We start from the raw sequence: 15,954 nt of genomic DNA on the forward strand, positions 1-15,954 counted from the left end.
ATACCATCTTTTCTTGAAGAGTGTAGTCAAAGGTTAGTGATACACCAATAGGATCACTAGGTGCAAGTTGGAACCAGTAGGCAAGAGTCAACAATTAGAGAGGTCCCCTGAACTTTCAGTGACCTTTGGAAAGGAACACTTGGGTGGATAGTGCAGCTCTTTGCTCCATGAGTTTGGATCCCAAGAAACTCACTCCAACGCCTATTGCTTTCTTTAGGGGAAATGTGAGAACAGCTTTTCAGGGGAAGAAATGGACAGTTTGGGCTTAGCTACTAGCTATTTAGTTGAGTGTTAGAAAACCTGTTGTCCAGCACCTTGAGATCTTTGAGAGTCCCATTCTCTTTGGGAGTTTAGTTTTGAAAATAGAGTGCACTTAGTCCTAGCAAACAAACTGCAAAGCAGTCCAGAAGAATTTCCCAAGGTCATTCGCTAGATAAATCTATCTAATGTGAAGTAAAAAAGACAAATGGAAATCTGAAGGTCTCTCTATCACCTACAAATCTATTAAAAGATCACTTTTGTTCAAAATTATATTATTTTGTTAACACTGGAATTATAAATTGTCATGTATTTCTGATAATATTTTCACTCAAAGCCTAGATAATTAATTACTACGTAATATTAATGCTTTAGGGATTAGCTGAGGCTAACAGGAATCACCCTCACAAAATGGACTGAAGTCTACAATAGAATTCCACTCTAAGTTTTGGAGAAAAAAATCAGAAAAGTGAGAATAGACTAAGTTTTGATTCTGAAGCAAAAATAATTAAGTGTTTCATCAATAGAGTATGGGATAATAAATGGTTTCAAATGATGGTCAGGTATGTGTCCGAAGCTCATTCAGTAGTGTTTCCCTCAGCAGACCTCAGGACACTGCTAATATATCGCCTTCTTTAAACAGATTTTTCTCAGGAATAGTAAGAGGCTTAGTTTCAAAGTGCCAGGATGATATAGAGAACTAGAGAAGATATGGGCCGAAAATAATTAGAAGGTATTGGAAGATGAGATCACCAAAAGCAGGGTATAATATAGATTGGCGTGACTGATTGTCTGACATAGTACAATCCTGAAGTGATAGTGACAATGAAAAAGAAGCAACAATAAGACAAACATAGCAGTGATAAAATAAATTACCTATGTACATAAATTTTAGTTTTGAAGATTGAGTGACCTAAGTTATTGATAAAAAATATTATTCAAAACACTGAAAATGTTATTTATATGAATAAATAACTCAGGAGTCTGATTCTTCAGGGGCTGTTTAGCTGTATCCCTCCAAATGAAATGAAACCCATATATTTAGGGTACAATTTGAGAGTCATTTACAGAGCCTAACCTTAGGCTAGGGCTTAATAAGCATTTGCCAAGTAAGTTAATAGAATCACAAAGAACACACCCAACACGGAGGAATTGCTACTCTATTTCTGCCTCACATTTCTCTGTTTCTTTATTATAAGCAGATGTGGTATAAAGATGTGCTTAGATGACAGATATAAAAATTATAGACATTCTATGTTTCATATAAAGTATACTTGATTTTAAGATGTTATTGTTGAAGCCTCAATATTTTTGCTGTCCTTTTAAAAACAAACTTAAAAATATTTTTTATGAAAAATGTACAATAACCTTATTTTCTTCAATTACTAAGTGACAAATCCAGAGAGGGTTTCACATTTTTTATGTTGTTTTTTGTTTGTTTTCTTTTTTTTATGCCTTCTGAAGTTACTACATTTTTTATTGGATTTATTATTTGAATAGATTTAGAGGAAGTAACCATCATTTTAATTATTCCTTGGACTAGAGTGTGTTCTTGTTATAAATGAGTAAAGGTATATATTCACCAAGCACCCATAGGAATGCAGGCTTGAAGTGATTGGATTCTACCTTCCAAAGATTGAACATTTTCCAGGGAGAAAAGCCACTTATCCCAGAAAGCCAGGATATAAGCAGTATGTGTGGGACTACAGGAAGGAGAGATCACTTCTGGATTTAGGGGATGAATGGTATTCAGTGAAGGCATTACAGAGATATTGACATTAAACCTGAGATTTAAATGATGGAGAGATCTGTCCATAAGTAAATGAGAAACAAGTAAACATTTGATTGAAAGGAATGATCTCTCAGTATGAATGATCCGTTTGAGACAAGCTATTTTGAGAAATAAGCAGTTACTCTGCTTTAACAAATAGGTAGATGAGCCATATGTGGAGATGTAATGAAATCTAAGATGATAATAATAATACATAGTAATAAATACAATGAAAATAATGAAACCCATATTGAACACTCATTAGATTTAATATTTCACGTTTAGTGCTTTGTATTTTGTTGCTTAGTCCATTTGGGCTGCTATCATGGAAACCCATAGGTTGAGTGACTAATAAACAATAGAAATTTAGTCTCAGATTTCTGGAGGGTAGATGAAGTTCTAGATCAAGGCAGCAGCAGATTAGGTGTGTGGTGGGAGGCATCTTCCTGATCCATAGACAGCTGTCTTCACCCTGTGCCCTCCCATGGTGGAAGGGCTTTCATGTTACATTTAAAATTTCAGCATCTCCTGCACTGGATATGTTTGCTAAACCTGAACTTTCAGAATGCTAGTAGGATACACTTGAATCTATAAATGTAATTCCCCAAAGAGTGTACTCTGACCAGTTAACAGAAACCAATTCAGGAGAGAGAGAGAGACTTTTGAAAAGAACAAGTCTTCTCTTTCTCAGCTTGATGAAGCTTTAGTGGTTCACTTGGATGACAATTCATATTTTTTCCCTTGGATTAGAAGAAATTTATATTTTTCTCTGATGTTCAAAGATTATGACACTATTGATGTTATGAACTAATATGCCCATCAGAAATAGCTCATTATATGGTAATACAGATAACTCAAAATAACTTCTTCATTCTATAAACAATTTCAGCATTCCTTGATAGTAAAAATTTTAAAATCTGTTTTCTGTGTATATGTATTTGTTAATGGTTGTTTTTAACCATCACTAACATAACAAGTTGTAGAGGCACAATATTGATCTGTTATGTTCTATGATTCAAAAGTCTTATTTACTTGTTTGTTTTTAGACTTTTCTATACCTGGGCCTTACCTGGTAGAAATGCAGGCAGACAATTAACTAGTCAAAGAAGAGGCAAGCAGCCAAAGAGAAGTAAATGGCTTCAATAATATATACATTAGCTAACCAAACTTCTAATTTTTGAGCGTTAATTGGATTCACAGGCCGTGAAATGGAGTCCTGTAAGTTTTTTCTATCTAAACCTCAACTTAATTTTGCTTTCCAGTAAAAAAAAAAACCACAAAACTTTGTGAAGTTTAGAAACCACATACTAAGATAAAACACACCAGGAGTTACTCAGGGCCCTAATCAGAAAACCAGCGTGGTGCTTGTTAAAAATGGTAGCCTCCATTCCTAAGTCTGAGGACAAATAATTTGTTCCATGGATCATTCATGGACTTAGGTCAACACAGTTTTTTTGCTTTGCACTAAGATAGAATCACGTTTTCTATGAATTTCTCATGACTTTCTGTAGTATGTCACTAACCTGGGAAATATGAATTTACTATTAGTGCTGCTTTAATTAAAAAAAAAATTTTTTTATTGATTTCAGAGAGGAAGGGAGAGGGAGAGAGAGATAGAAACACCAATGATGAGAAAGAATCATTGATCAGCTGCCTTCTGCATGCCCTGAACCAGGGATTGAGCCCATAACCCTGCATGTGCTCTTGACCAAAATTGAACCCAGGAACCTTCAGCCCACAGGCCAATGCTCTATCCTCTGAGCCAAACTGGATAGGGCTTGCTTTAATTTTAATATTTATTGTTTTGTGATACTTAGTTTTATTTATTAATTATATGTGTAATACATATATATATATCAATATATCAATATATCTATCTATCTACCTATCTATCTATCTATATATATATGTGTGTGTGTGTGTGTGTGTGTGTGTGTGTTTTAATATGTGAAGAATCAGCTGTTTTATTAAACTAGGTGATGCAAAGGATTCTAAGAATTATCGCTTTGGTAAAAACATGCTAGCTAGGAGTACTTCTTAAATTTCTAACTTCTTATTTTAAATGTATTATTCTTTAAAATAGCTATTTCACTTTTTATATTTTTAAAAATAAGAAGTGACCCCTTATGCTAAAAAATAAATAGCATGGAATTAACAAGATAAGTCTTTTTATAGATACATTAATGTCATCAAACTCTAAAAAGACAACTTTTGCCTGTATTATCCTGTCACATATAATGTTTTTATTGTCTGTCATAGAAACAAAATTAGTTCTTAAATTTAGTTTTTAAATATTTTGTAATTCCATCATTGCTTGGTTCTATTTATATTGATTTAAATATAGTTGGACTGAATATAAATGACAATGAGAGCAAACATGTTAAAATGGAACTTGGGGCTTTTCTCCTGATACATTTTCTACAATGCTATTCTAATTTTTTCTTTTTATTTCTTTTATTTTTTTTCTCCTGATACATTTTATACAATGCTATTCTAATTTTCCCCTTTTTATTTCTTTTCTTTTGCTCATGTTATTTTCTCAATTTGGAAACATTCTCTCCAAATCGATAAGTATCCAACTCCATTTATTGAAAGTCTTGTTACTTGAAGTCCAAAGCTACCAAGGAGATAGCCATAGGGTGGTGAGTTAATAGCATATGTAATAGTATTGGATGGTATATTTAAAGATTTGTTAGAAGGGTAGATATCTTAAATGTACTTACTATAATAAAAGAACAGGAGAAATAAATAAAAAAGTAGTTGGGGATCACAGGCTATACACATTAGGACTAAAAGCCATCCAAGCCAATTGAGGAGAAGATACTTTAAGTGGTGGGATTACTTGGGTGATCAGGAACTGGATAAGTAATAGCCACTACAACTAGAGTAGACTGAAGCTCCAGGACAGAAAGCAGGGAGTACACAGTAAGTAGAGCCAAGGAGAGTTTGAGAGCAACTTCAGATTTCATCTCCCGCCTCCTTGCAGACTAATGAAGCCCTGTTAGCAGATACTGAGGTCTTCAAATAGCAAGGCTCTGCCAAACACTGACTCCTGGGATTCTTATCTCAGATACTGTGTGTGCAACAGAGACTCTTCAGTATCTCTTCAATACTTTACCAATATTCTCATTGTATTTTTACAATATTGAGTGTCTGCAACATTCAAGGCATTCTACCAGAAAATTTTTATGAGTCTTGATTGGTCTTCCTTCCCCTCTAAAATCACACAAGAAGACTTTGCAATGGTTAGACTATGGAAAAAGACCTCTGACTGTCCTGTCTGTGATATTTGTTAGTATCATTATCTTTATAAGCCCACAGCAGATACTTGAAGTCCAGGAACTTTCTCTACTACCCTACACATGGAGCATGAATTCTTTGCTAGGAGTTCAGTTTCTTAGATGTCTTATCCTGCTACCCATACGTTCTTACATCTGGTCACTTCCCCGGGGACCTACTATAATCTATACTAGTGGTTTGCCACTCTGTTGACTAATGAGTTTGCCAACCACTGGGATAGGAGCTTAATCACAAGGAACAACAACAGCCTATAATTATTGGAATTGCGAGTCTAGGTCCGTGGTTGGCAAACTCATTAGTCAACAGAGCGGCAAACTGCAGCTTGCGAGCTACATGTGCTCTTTGGCCGCTTGAGTGTGACTCTTCTACAAATTACCACAGCCTGGGCAAGTCTATTTTCAAGAAATGGCGTTAGAAGAAGTTTAAGTTTAAACAATTTGGCTCTCAAAATAAATTTCAGTCGTTGTACTGTTGACATTTGGCTTTGTTGACTAATGAGTTTGCCGACCACTGGTCTATACTACTAAATGGACCTATAGACATCTCTTTCTCTAAACAGGCATCCTTACCTTACTGCTTTCCACCTCAGGATATTTGACAATCTCCTCAGTGGTGTTAGGCTTTTTAATAAAGGACAGACTTTTCCAGCTGCTTCCTATTTCAACCTGACTGTAAACCCTGAGGGGAAGAAGTACAAAGCCAGATTATCTCAGTAAGACTGGGAAAGGAAAAGGAGACAACATATCTGAACTTCTCAAAAATGTACTTGCCAGTCTAAAATGGAAAACAGATATTGAATAAGGCAATTTAAATGAGAAAAAATAACTTAATTATAGCAATACTTTGATTAGAAAATTCTAAACTCAGAAAATTTATTCTTCCAAAATAAGCAAGCACACTAATATTTAGTTACATTTATGTCCTTCACAGTATCACTTATTAGAGGAGAAAAATGGAATTAACAATAGTGCTCAGCAATGTGAGAGTGGTTAAACAGTTGCATCTGTATAGGGATGTACTCACTGGATATGTGGGCATTAAAATGATGTTGATATTGCTATGAGAAGATGTTTACACTAAGTATTTAGGTGCAAAATATAGGCTACAAAGAATATGAGTGACAAATTACATACCAAAGTTTTACCAGTGGTTATAACTAAGTAGTCTAATTGACGGGAATTCAAGTATTTTCAGCTTTACTCTTTTTGTTCACTTGAATTTTTAAAATCTTCTCCAAGGAATGTATATTTCCTTTTAATCATGAAAATAAAACCTAGATCTATTTTGAATTTCAAAAAGATGAAATTGCTTTCATCTACTGAATGTTTACTATCAGTCCCTTTAGTAGGCTCTTTCATACATTATTTCTATTCTCACAATACTGGAAATTGGTATAAGATGGTGTTTCTTTGTTCTGTTTACTTTCCTTCTTTGTTCCTAGAAAAGGGCATATTAATCAGATTGGCAGATAGAAAAGTCATGTTTCCTACTGGCAGGACTTCTCTGTAGTAACAACTATGTATCTTCTGGGTAGCCCTCTTCAGCTCTAGCCATGTTGTTAGATAGAGAAGATCCTTTCTACTGAGGCTTTCTTTTTTCCTTTCTTTGTAATACATTCATATATATAATACTGCTGTAGAATGTGGTAATGGAGTGACAGCAAAAGGACTTTAAGCATGGAAATGAGAAATATGACTTTTAAAAAGTATGCTAGGTATGACCATTGGCAGTAGGTTCCACACCAATATCTCTCTCTCTCTCTCTCTCTCTCTCTCTCTCTCTCTCTCTCTCTCTCTCTCTCTCTCTATATATATATATATATATATATATATATATATGTTGATATATATATATATATAACCCTAATATGCAAATAGACAAATGGTGGAACAACTAAACAACCAGTCGCTGTGATGTGCGCTGACCACTAGGAGGCATGCATGGAACATGGCGGGTGTTGGCTGTGGTGGGATGGTGGAGCAGGTGAGGGGGAGCACTCAGACCAAGGCAGGGCTCCGGTTGCTGCCATTGGGGTAAGCCTCCGGTGATTACTGAAAATTCTTTGCTCCCATGTGCTGTGGTCCTACCCAGTGCTCATACCTGCTCCTGGTGATGGAGCCGCCAGCCACTTGCACTCACTGCTGGTGCCCAGTGCCACCGGCCCTGATTGCTCAGTGCCAGCAGGTGCAAGCTGCAGCTGCAGGCCCCAAAAGCCCCTCAGGACTTCTCTACCTCCCCCTGCTCCTGAGGGGTGATCAGGTCCAGCAGCCACTGCTCACACCCATTGAGGGCACCAACCCTGCTTGCACCTGCTGCCTGTGTGGTGCTGGAGCCACTGCTTTTATTTGCTGATGGCAATGAGAGATCGGGGCTGGCGCTAGGCACCAGCAGCGGGTGTGAGCGGCCATGCTGGCCCCAATCACCCCTTAGGGCTTCTCTACCTGTCCCTGCTCCTGAGGGGTGATTGGGCAGTAGCCACTGCTTGCACCCGCTGATGGCACCAGCCCCTCTTTCTCTTGCTACTGGTGCCAACCCCAATCTCTCTGTGCTGTCAGTGGGTGCAAATGGGGCTAGTGACGTCAGTGTGTGGAGTAGTGGCAGCAGGAGTGGGGCTGCTGGCAGACAGAGCACCAGGGGCTGCAATGGGAGGAGCTGGGAGAGGGTGCAGAGGATAGGCCAAGACCTGCCTCTATGCCCACCACAGCCTCAAGACCTACAGTTCTTTTCAAGGTACATGAATTCGTGTACTGTCCCTAGTGATGGTGTAACTTCCCTTCAGAGGGTATCATCCATTCATTTAATGTATAGGTGAGTGTGTTATGGTGATGTGCCACCAGCAAAGGAATTTCCTGAGGCCCTCAAGGGAGGATGAGGTATTGTGGAAAAGCTTTATTTTTGTAGAATTAAAGCTCTGAGTTTCCAAAATCCTAACTCCCTTTTGTCCTACCATGGAAAAAGTCGAGCCTTATCTTGAATAGGGCTAGAATTATACCACTTCCTTGAGTCTTTGCTCTATATTAAAGTCCAGTCTAGCATCAGGCTGGCTTAGCCTGTGTTCCCAACTGCAGTCCATTGATTGTAGGGTACACGTGGCCCTGTGGCTGCTTAGGTCACATAGCTGGTGAGGGCAAGTCACAGAGCAAGCCAGTGCAAGGAAGCAGGAGCAAGGCAAGAGGAACAGAGGGAGAGAACTCTTTGTCTCAGGATTATAACTAGGAATTTAAGCATTTAAGCCTCCAGGATTTTGTATAATTTCTGTGGCTGAACCCCTCTGGCCAATTATTTTTTTCCTAGGTTAGACTGCAGGTAAGCACCTTTCCAGCATCACCCCGACTTCATTGCCATTTTCCTTCTTAATCCCTTTCCCCAGTGATTTTCAGGAATGGACTGGTGGTTCCCTGTGGAGCAAGAAGTTTCAGCTTCCTGATGAAGCTGGCCAGATGAACAGTCTTATAATGTCTGCCTCCCCTTTGCTCTCTTTCAATTATTAATATTTTTCTATCTACCGCGATAAGTAAAGTTGTAAAGGTTCTGAGATCAGAAAGGACAATAACTACATAAGCAATGAGACAAAATAAGTTATACCTTATCTGATGAGTTTTAATGCTACTGAAACACATTTTTTTAGAACTCAGAGTAATGAAATATATTCCAAAAATTTATTGGGATACTGTTACATTGATTTTTCCTTGCAGTTTGGTGCCAAATTCTTTACCTGTGCATTAAACATATAATATTACTATATAATTATTCTCCTTAATAAACACTTTTAACAAATAAATAAATAAACTTGTGTGAATAGAAAGATAATACTATCAGGATCAAAGTGCTAATAATTGATGATTTTTAACATTTTACAAATAAAATACTGTGTATGAGTAGCTCTTCTAGATAGTGGTCCAAATAAAGCTAAGGAGTCAACACCTATTTCTAAAACACCGGAGTCATGAGAATTATAGCCTGTCATGACAGAATCAATCCTCTTATGGCTGAAATAGATCTTGGGGGTGAAGAATTATACTTTAGTTGGTTTTTAATAATACAGAAATAGATCATTCACTTAATTTACATAATCTCTTTTTCTAAAATTTTTCCATCTTTAATACATTAAGGCATAATTTGTATAGTACTTTATGTTTTAGAAAAGAATATTGTTTCATAATATTCAAATTGATTTTTGTGCAGTATTGGTTTTGCTAATATCACAGTCTTTTACTTTGCTATTTCCAAAGGTAATTGGGTTGTGCAGGGAGATTGTAACATAACTGAGGTCTGGCTGTGACTGGGATTTGCACATAACCCAAGATTAGTGAATTAAAAGCTTTTTATGAAACAGATACTGGGAAATAGAAGATAAGTTTATGATGCTGTCTCCATTGAATCCTTTGCCAAAGAAAGGACTCCTACCTTTAGTAAGAAGAATGAGGAAACCGGGATGTAAAGCTGACAAATTCAGATACTTGACAATGATGTCTGATTACTTGATGTTTGATTTAGGTACCTCTTCTAACCTTTTCAGTTAAGTGAATTGGTTTTCTGTTTGTTTTTTGGAGAGCTGAAGCTGATTTGAGTTTGGTTCATTTACAAACAAAATGTGAACTGACTTCATGAAATGGTCTCAGCATGGGTGAGTTTTCATTAGCTAGACACTGCTTCAAAGAAAACTCTAGGTAAATAGGATGACCCAGTTTGTAACTGTGATCTTTCTCCTTCCTCAGTCAACCAAAGGATCTTTGTAAGCCATTAGTTCTGTCATGACAGGTTATAATTCTCATGAGTTAGTGGGTGCTTTACCAATAAGTGTACATAAACTAGTAGTATTATCTTTCGATTAACACCTGTTATCTTTCTATTGCCACCTAGAAGAGTTATTCACACACAGTATTTGGTTTTATACTCTACCTGAGGCCTGGTGCACAAATTCATGCACAGGTGGGGTCTGGCCATCTCATCCCCCATGGGGGCCTATCGGAGGTAGGGCCGGCCAGGGAGAGGGGCTGGGGGAGGGCTCCAGGCATGTCCCACCCATCTTGCTTATCCTGATCAACCAGACCCCAGCAGCAAACTAACCTACTGTTCAGAGCATCTGCCCCTTGGTGGTCAGTGCATGTCATAGTGAGCAGTTGAGTGGCCTCAGCATATCTCAGCATATTACCCTTTGATTGGTTGCATGGATGACTGGACACTTAGCATGTTAGGCTTTTATTATGTAGGATTATATAGGATATGTTCCCCAACCAGACTGAGAGGCAGGGACTCTGCTGTTCACTGTTGTATCTCATAACCAGCTTGGTAGGTGAGGATGCGATTGCACAGGACATGAACATCATAGACTTAGAGCAAGCATTTTGGCTTTAGTCACAGCTGTTTTGTTACTTGATTTACCATATTCTATCCATGTAACCATGGGTAGCCACTGAATCTAATGAAGCTTATTAAATTCTTTCTTGGGTAGTGTGATTGCATGTAGTGATGTAAGTCAACTTCTTTTAAAAATATATATATTTTTATTGATTTAAGAGAGGAATGGAGAGGGAGAGAGAGAGATAAATCAATGATGAGAGAGAATCATTGATTGGCTGCCTTCTGCACACCCCATATTGGGTATCAAGCCTGCAACCCAGCCATGTGCCCTGATCGGAAACCGAACTGCAACCTCCTGGTTCATGGTTGATGCTCAACCATTGAGCCATACTGACCGGGCTGTAAACTTCTAAAAACAGTCTGTGGCATACACGTTTTAAATGAATTAGTGACAACTATTTTTTAGTTAACATTTGTGGATTGTATGATGAATGACTAGGTTTTTCTTGGTAAAAGTCATTCTCTCTGTCAAAGAGTTATATCAATAAGTATAAACATTTCCAGTATTTATAATGTAAGAGTAACATGTGTTTTATGTTGTATTTTTTAATATATGCAGTTATGAAAACTTAGTATAATAAGAACACATGCTTCCTACATTAAATATTGTTATTTGAAAGGAATGGGAATCTCACAAATGAATAAACCAGGCAGAGGGACTATTGAATTACTTCAGTGAAAATTTAGTTCCATTGATTATTCTGCTAGCTAAATTTACAGATGTTAAAAATACTAGCAAATATTTTAATGCTGATAGAGCTAATTGATATATCAAATGATTCAAAGGATCATTAGCTGATGTGATTAAATATGCAAGGTATAGCTATATTTAAAAATTTAACTATATTTAAAAATGATTCTGGAAAGGCTTCATTGCATGCATTAGCATAAAAACACATTTTAAAATTTGAGTGTAACAGTAGGAAACTGTTTAAGTAGGTCACTCATAATTTAATTTTATATACAATGTTTATTTTTCTTGTTCTAGTCATCGAACATTTGGGTTGGGTAGTAATGAATCTCAAGATCTGCATGCCTTTACCTGTAACTGCAGTATTAACAGAAAAAACTGGAAGCATAGAGAATTCAGAAATCTATGTTGAAACCTTAATCCCCAATGTGATGGTGCTTGGAGTTGGGGACTTTGGGAGGTAATTACATTTAGATGATGTCATCATGGTGGGGCTTCCTTGATGGGATTAATGACCTTATAAGAATAGGAGGAGAGACCAGAGTGAGGACATAGTCAGAGGTATTAGGCTGTAAGTCAAGATGAGGACTTACCAGAATATGAAACAACCAGCACCTAAATTAAGTTCTTGGATTTTACAGCCCCCAGAACTGTGAGAAATCAGTCTTATTTTAAGCCACCTACTTTATCATACTGTGTTATACCAGTCCAAGCTAAGACATATACTTTCTTAAAATCTAATGAAACTCTGCATCATCTTCTAAATCACCAAAATATATTTTTTAAGACTTTGTTCTTACCTTGCATGAGGATAAACTTAAAGATCACTTCCAAATTAGTGCATTTTGACACATCAAGCAGGTATTTCCTGAAAAAACTGGATTTTCAATCATGTAGACATCACATGAGCTACTACTAGGCAGAGCTACTACACAACCTTCTCTTTCAACCTAGCTGATGGATTTCCTTGTGCATAGGGACAAGTACCTGTTAACAATAGGATAATTATATTAAAAATACATGTTTTTCACCCTGACTGGTATAACTCAATTGCTAGAGTATAAACCTGTGCACCTACAAGTTGTGTGTTAAATTCCGGGTCAAGGGCACATACCTAGATTGCAGGTTCAACCCCAGCCCTGGTCAGGAAGATTGCAGGAGGCAACCAGTTGATGTGTCTCTCTCATATTCTCCCTTCACCTTGTTTCCTTTATTCCACTCTCTCTAAAAAAACAATGGAAACATATTCTCTCTCTCTCCTTTTTTTTTTTAACAACAAAACATGTTTTAACCGCTATGTAGTAATTTTTTCCAACAAATATTATAATTCTTATTGCCAGAAAAATGCATTTTTAAAACAGTTTAGTTTCTTTAGTTCCATATAGGTCTACAATTTTCCCCCATGGCATAAGCTTACTATCATAGAAATGCATGATACTCACTTTGGGGAATGCAGCAATCTTTCTGTATCTTTGGAATGTTAGTATTTAATATGCATCCAATGGAATGATAATGAGAAATTGGGATGTCAACTTAAAAATAAGGTTGACTAAGACTACCTTATTACCATCTGTTATAGATCATTTGTTTTAACATGAAGGTTAAAAGAATGAAAACAGTATATAGAACTTAACTTGTAACTAGCTATCAAGAAAAACCCTGGATATGAGGTATACAATTCTTGGAGATCCTCTTCTGCTTTAGTACAGTAAATAATGGGTGTGTTTCATGATCTTTACTGAGTTGTTCTTGGTGCAAGGAGAAATCCAACAGCTTAATTACTCCACCTCCAGCTGCTGAAATATATAACTTAGCTCAACAAAGGAGACAGAAATCCAAGAGGCATTATTAATTACTCCTTTATCTTTCTTCTCTATAAGCAGTCACCAGTTCAGGAAAGGTTAATATTTCTTGACCATCTCCCCTTCTCTACATTTCCATTGCCATACCTTAAACTCCTAATCCCCGCCGAGTTTACTCTAGTGCTCATCTTGCTTCTGGGTATGCCCCTTTTCATGTTGTGGTATACAGTTATCTTTCTATAACACATATACCTGGTATATCGTTAAACTATTCTTCAGCTTGAAATTCTTTAGTAGCCCCTCATGGCCATCAGGATCAAATCCAAACATCTTAACAGGAAATGGTAAAATAAGTCCAAAAAGTTATGTTTTTGCATGTAAAATTTCACATGCAAATTTCTTTAAAAGCATCTTTTCTCCTTCCCTCTCCCAGATTTTCTGTTTCAAGCATGGGTTTGTATGTCTACAAGGTAATCTTTCATTGTCCCATACTGTTTGAGAACCAATAGCATATGCTTCTCAGCCTATCTGTAATTGCCTGTTGTCAGGTTTCTCCAAAGGAGTATAACCTTTGTGAAGTAAGAAAAGTATGTCTCATTCACCATTCACCTCCAGGGCACATGAAAAATCCTTATACACAATAAATATATGCTCAAATAAATACTCAGTTTAAGTAAATTCTCTACTATTGTATTTTTTAAAAAATTGCCAATTATTGTCATCTTACCTTTTGACAGGGACCTGGAAATAATGTTGGCCACAGTCCTACCCAACATTTGAATTTTCCACCATTATCAGGCCTCTTTGAAACACCTTATATAACAGAGATCTCACAACCTCCCAAAGAATCCTGTTTCCTTATAACTATCATATTTATAATCCTTTTCATGTTGAGCCAAAAATCTACCCGAAAGTTCTAATTTGTCTTACTTTTGCCCTATTGAACTCCATCTACTGTTCTTACAGACTGTAAATAATGTAAGGTTTGGGTTTCTGTATATCTTGCTGCGGTAAAAGATTTTACTCTGTTTGTGGAGAAAAATACATTTTCTCAGGAGCTCCCTATTATGTATCCATATCTAATGCAGGGGGCTCTTCATTGCAATATTACCCAATTAGACAAAAGCATTTAAACAACATATCACTGAACAGTAAGATATTATGATAATAAAAGTAGTGCATAGTGATGTGCACTATTCTTCAGGGAAATGTAAAATTATAAAATCTGGGCATTATGCTTTCCTTGATGAAAGATTTAAAGTCATCCTAAAATACAGTGACTTTCTGCATTTGCATTAGAACACCAAACTGAATAGAGATGATTCCTTTAACAATATATGTCTAAAATATAAAATTTGGCTCCAGAAAGCCTCATGCTCTGATTTGCAAAATTCAATCTTATAAAATGAGCTTTTTATAACATACTAAGGCCTGGTACATGGAGTCGTGCATTGGTGGGGATCCCTGGCCTTCAGGGATCAGGCTGAAACCGGCTCTCCGACATCCCCAAGGGGGTCCCAGATTGCGAGAGGGTTAAGGCCAAGCCGAGGGACTTCACTGGTGTATGATCGGGGCTGGGATTGACCGCGGGAGGGTTCCAGGGCATGTTGGGCCTTCTTGCCCAGTCCCGAGCTGCTGGGCCCCAGCAGAAAACTAATCTTCCAGTCGGAGCATCTGCCCCCTGATGGTCAGTGTGCGTCATAGCGACTAGTTGAACAGTTGGACACAATATATTAGTTTTTTATTATATAGGATTGGAAATCATATTTGTACCTCTCTATAAATAATATAACTTGCCTTTCTTCAGTCATTATTTTAAATAATGCTAAAGAATCTGGCTAGCAAACCATGTATTCTTGCAGTTTATTTTTAAGTATTAGTATCACAATGTCTAGAGTTGAGATAATTATGTACTTGAGATAACAAAGTAGAATATTAAAATTTATATTAACCTAATTTTATTTCAAAAATATGGAAACATCAGTTATCTTTTTAAAAATTAAATAGTACATATGCAGTTATATTTCAAAGTAAACGTAAGCTGTCTTTTTATATAGTGCCTTATGTTCTGAGTAATTACTTGATGGTGAAAATGAAAAATTTTAATTTAATTTAATATCTAATATGTTGGTATTATTTCCCTTTTGGATTCAGGATCAGCCATAGGAAAAATTGTCCCTTCATCACTTATAAACAGGTTTATAATCAGCTACCACCTTTACCCACCAGCAATAAGATTTGAGGGGACAATATACACAGGCAAATACTGAGATTTCAGAATGGATGGAAATATGAAAGAGGAGTAGGTGGCATAACAGAAGATAAAAGAGAAAGAGTGAACTCTATATAGCCATCAACACCAACAAATTATACTTTGTGCATGGACTTAGAGGAAATATGCCATAGTTTACTAATGGGAAAAGGATAAGACAGATATTACCGTCCCTGTAAAGCCAAGTATTCTACTTTGTGCCAACATAGTAAGAATATCTACAAAAGATTGAAAGGAAAGTTGGTAATATGCATGAAAATAATAAAACTGGAGCAGTGTTGAGTATAGTCAGAGAGTTAATATAATTTCTCTGAATTTGAGGAAAAGGTCAGACAAATTGAAAATCCAACACAACTTTGAGGGTGAAGGCATGTACGAAGAGTGTGTGTGTGGGGGGTCAATGGTAAGATATGTACAAATATAATACCTTAATAAAAAATGAGAAAAAAAGATAAAAAGAAACGCTATAAACAATCTTACCTCAAGAAAAGAAAAA

This window comes from Pipistrellus hanaki (assembly GCF_964339955.1).
Source record: "Pipistrellus hanaki genome assembly, chromosome: 1".
Lineage (NCBI taxonomy): Eukaryota > Metazoa > Chordata > Mammalia > Chiroptera > Vespertilionidae > Pipistrellus > Pipistrellus hanaki.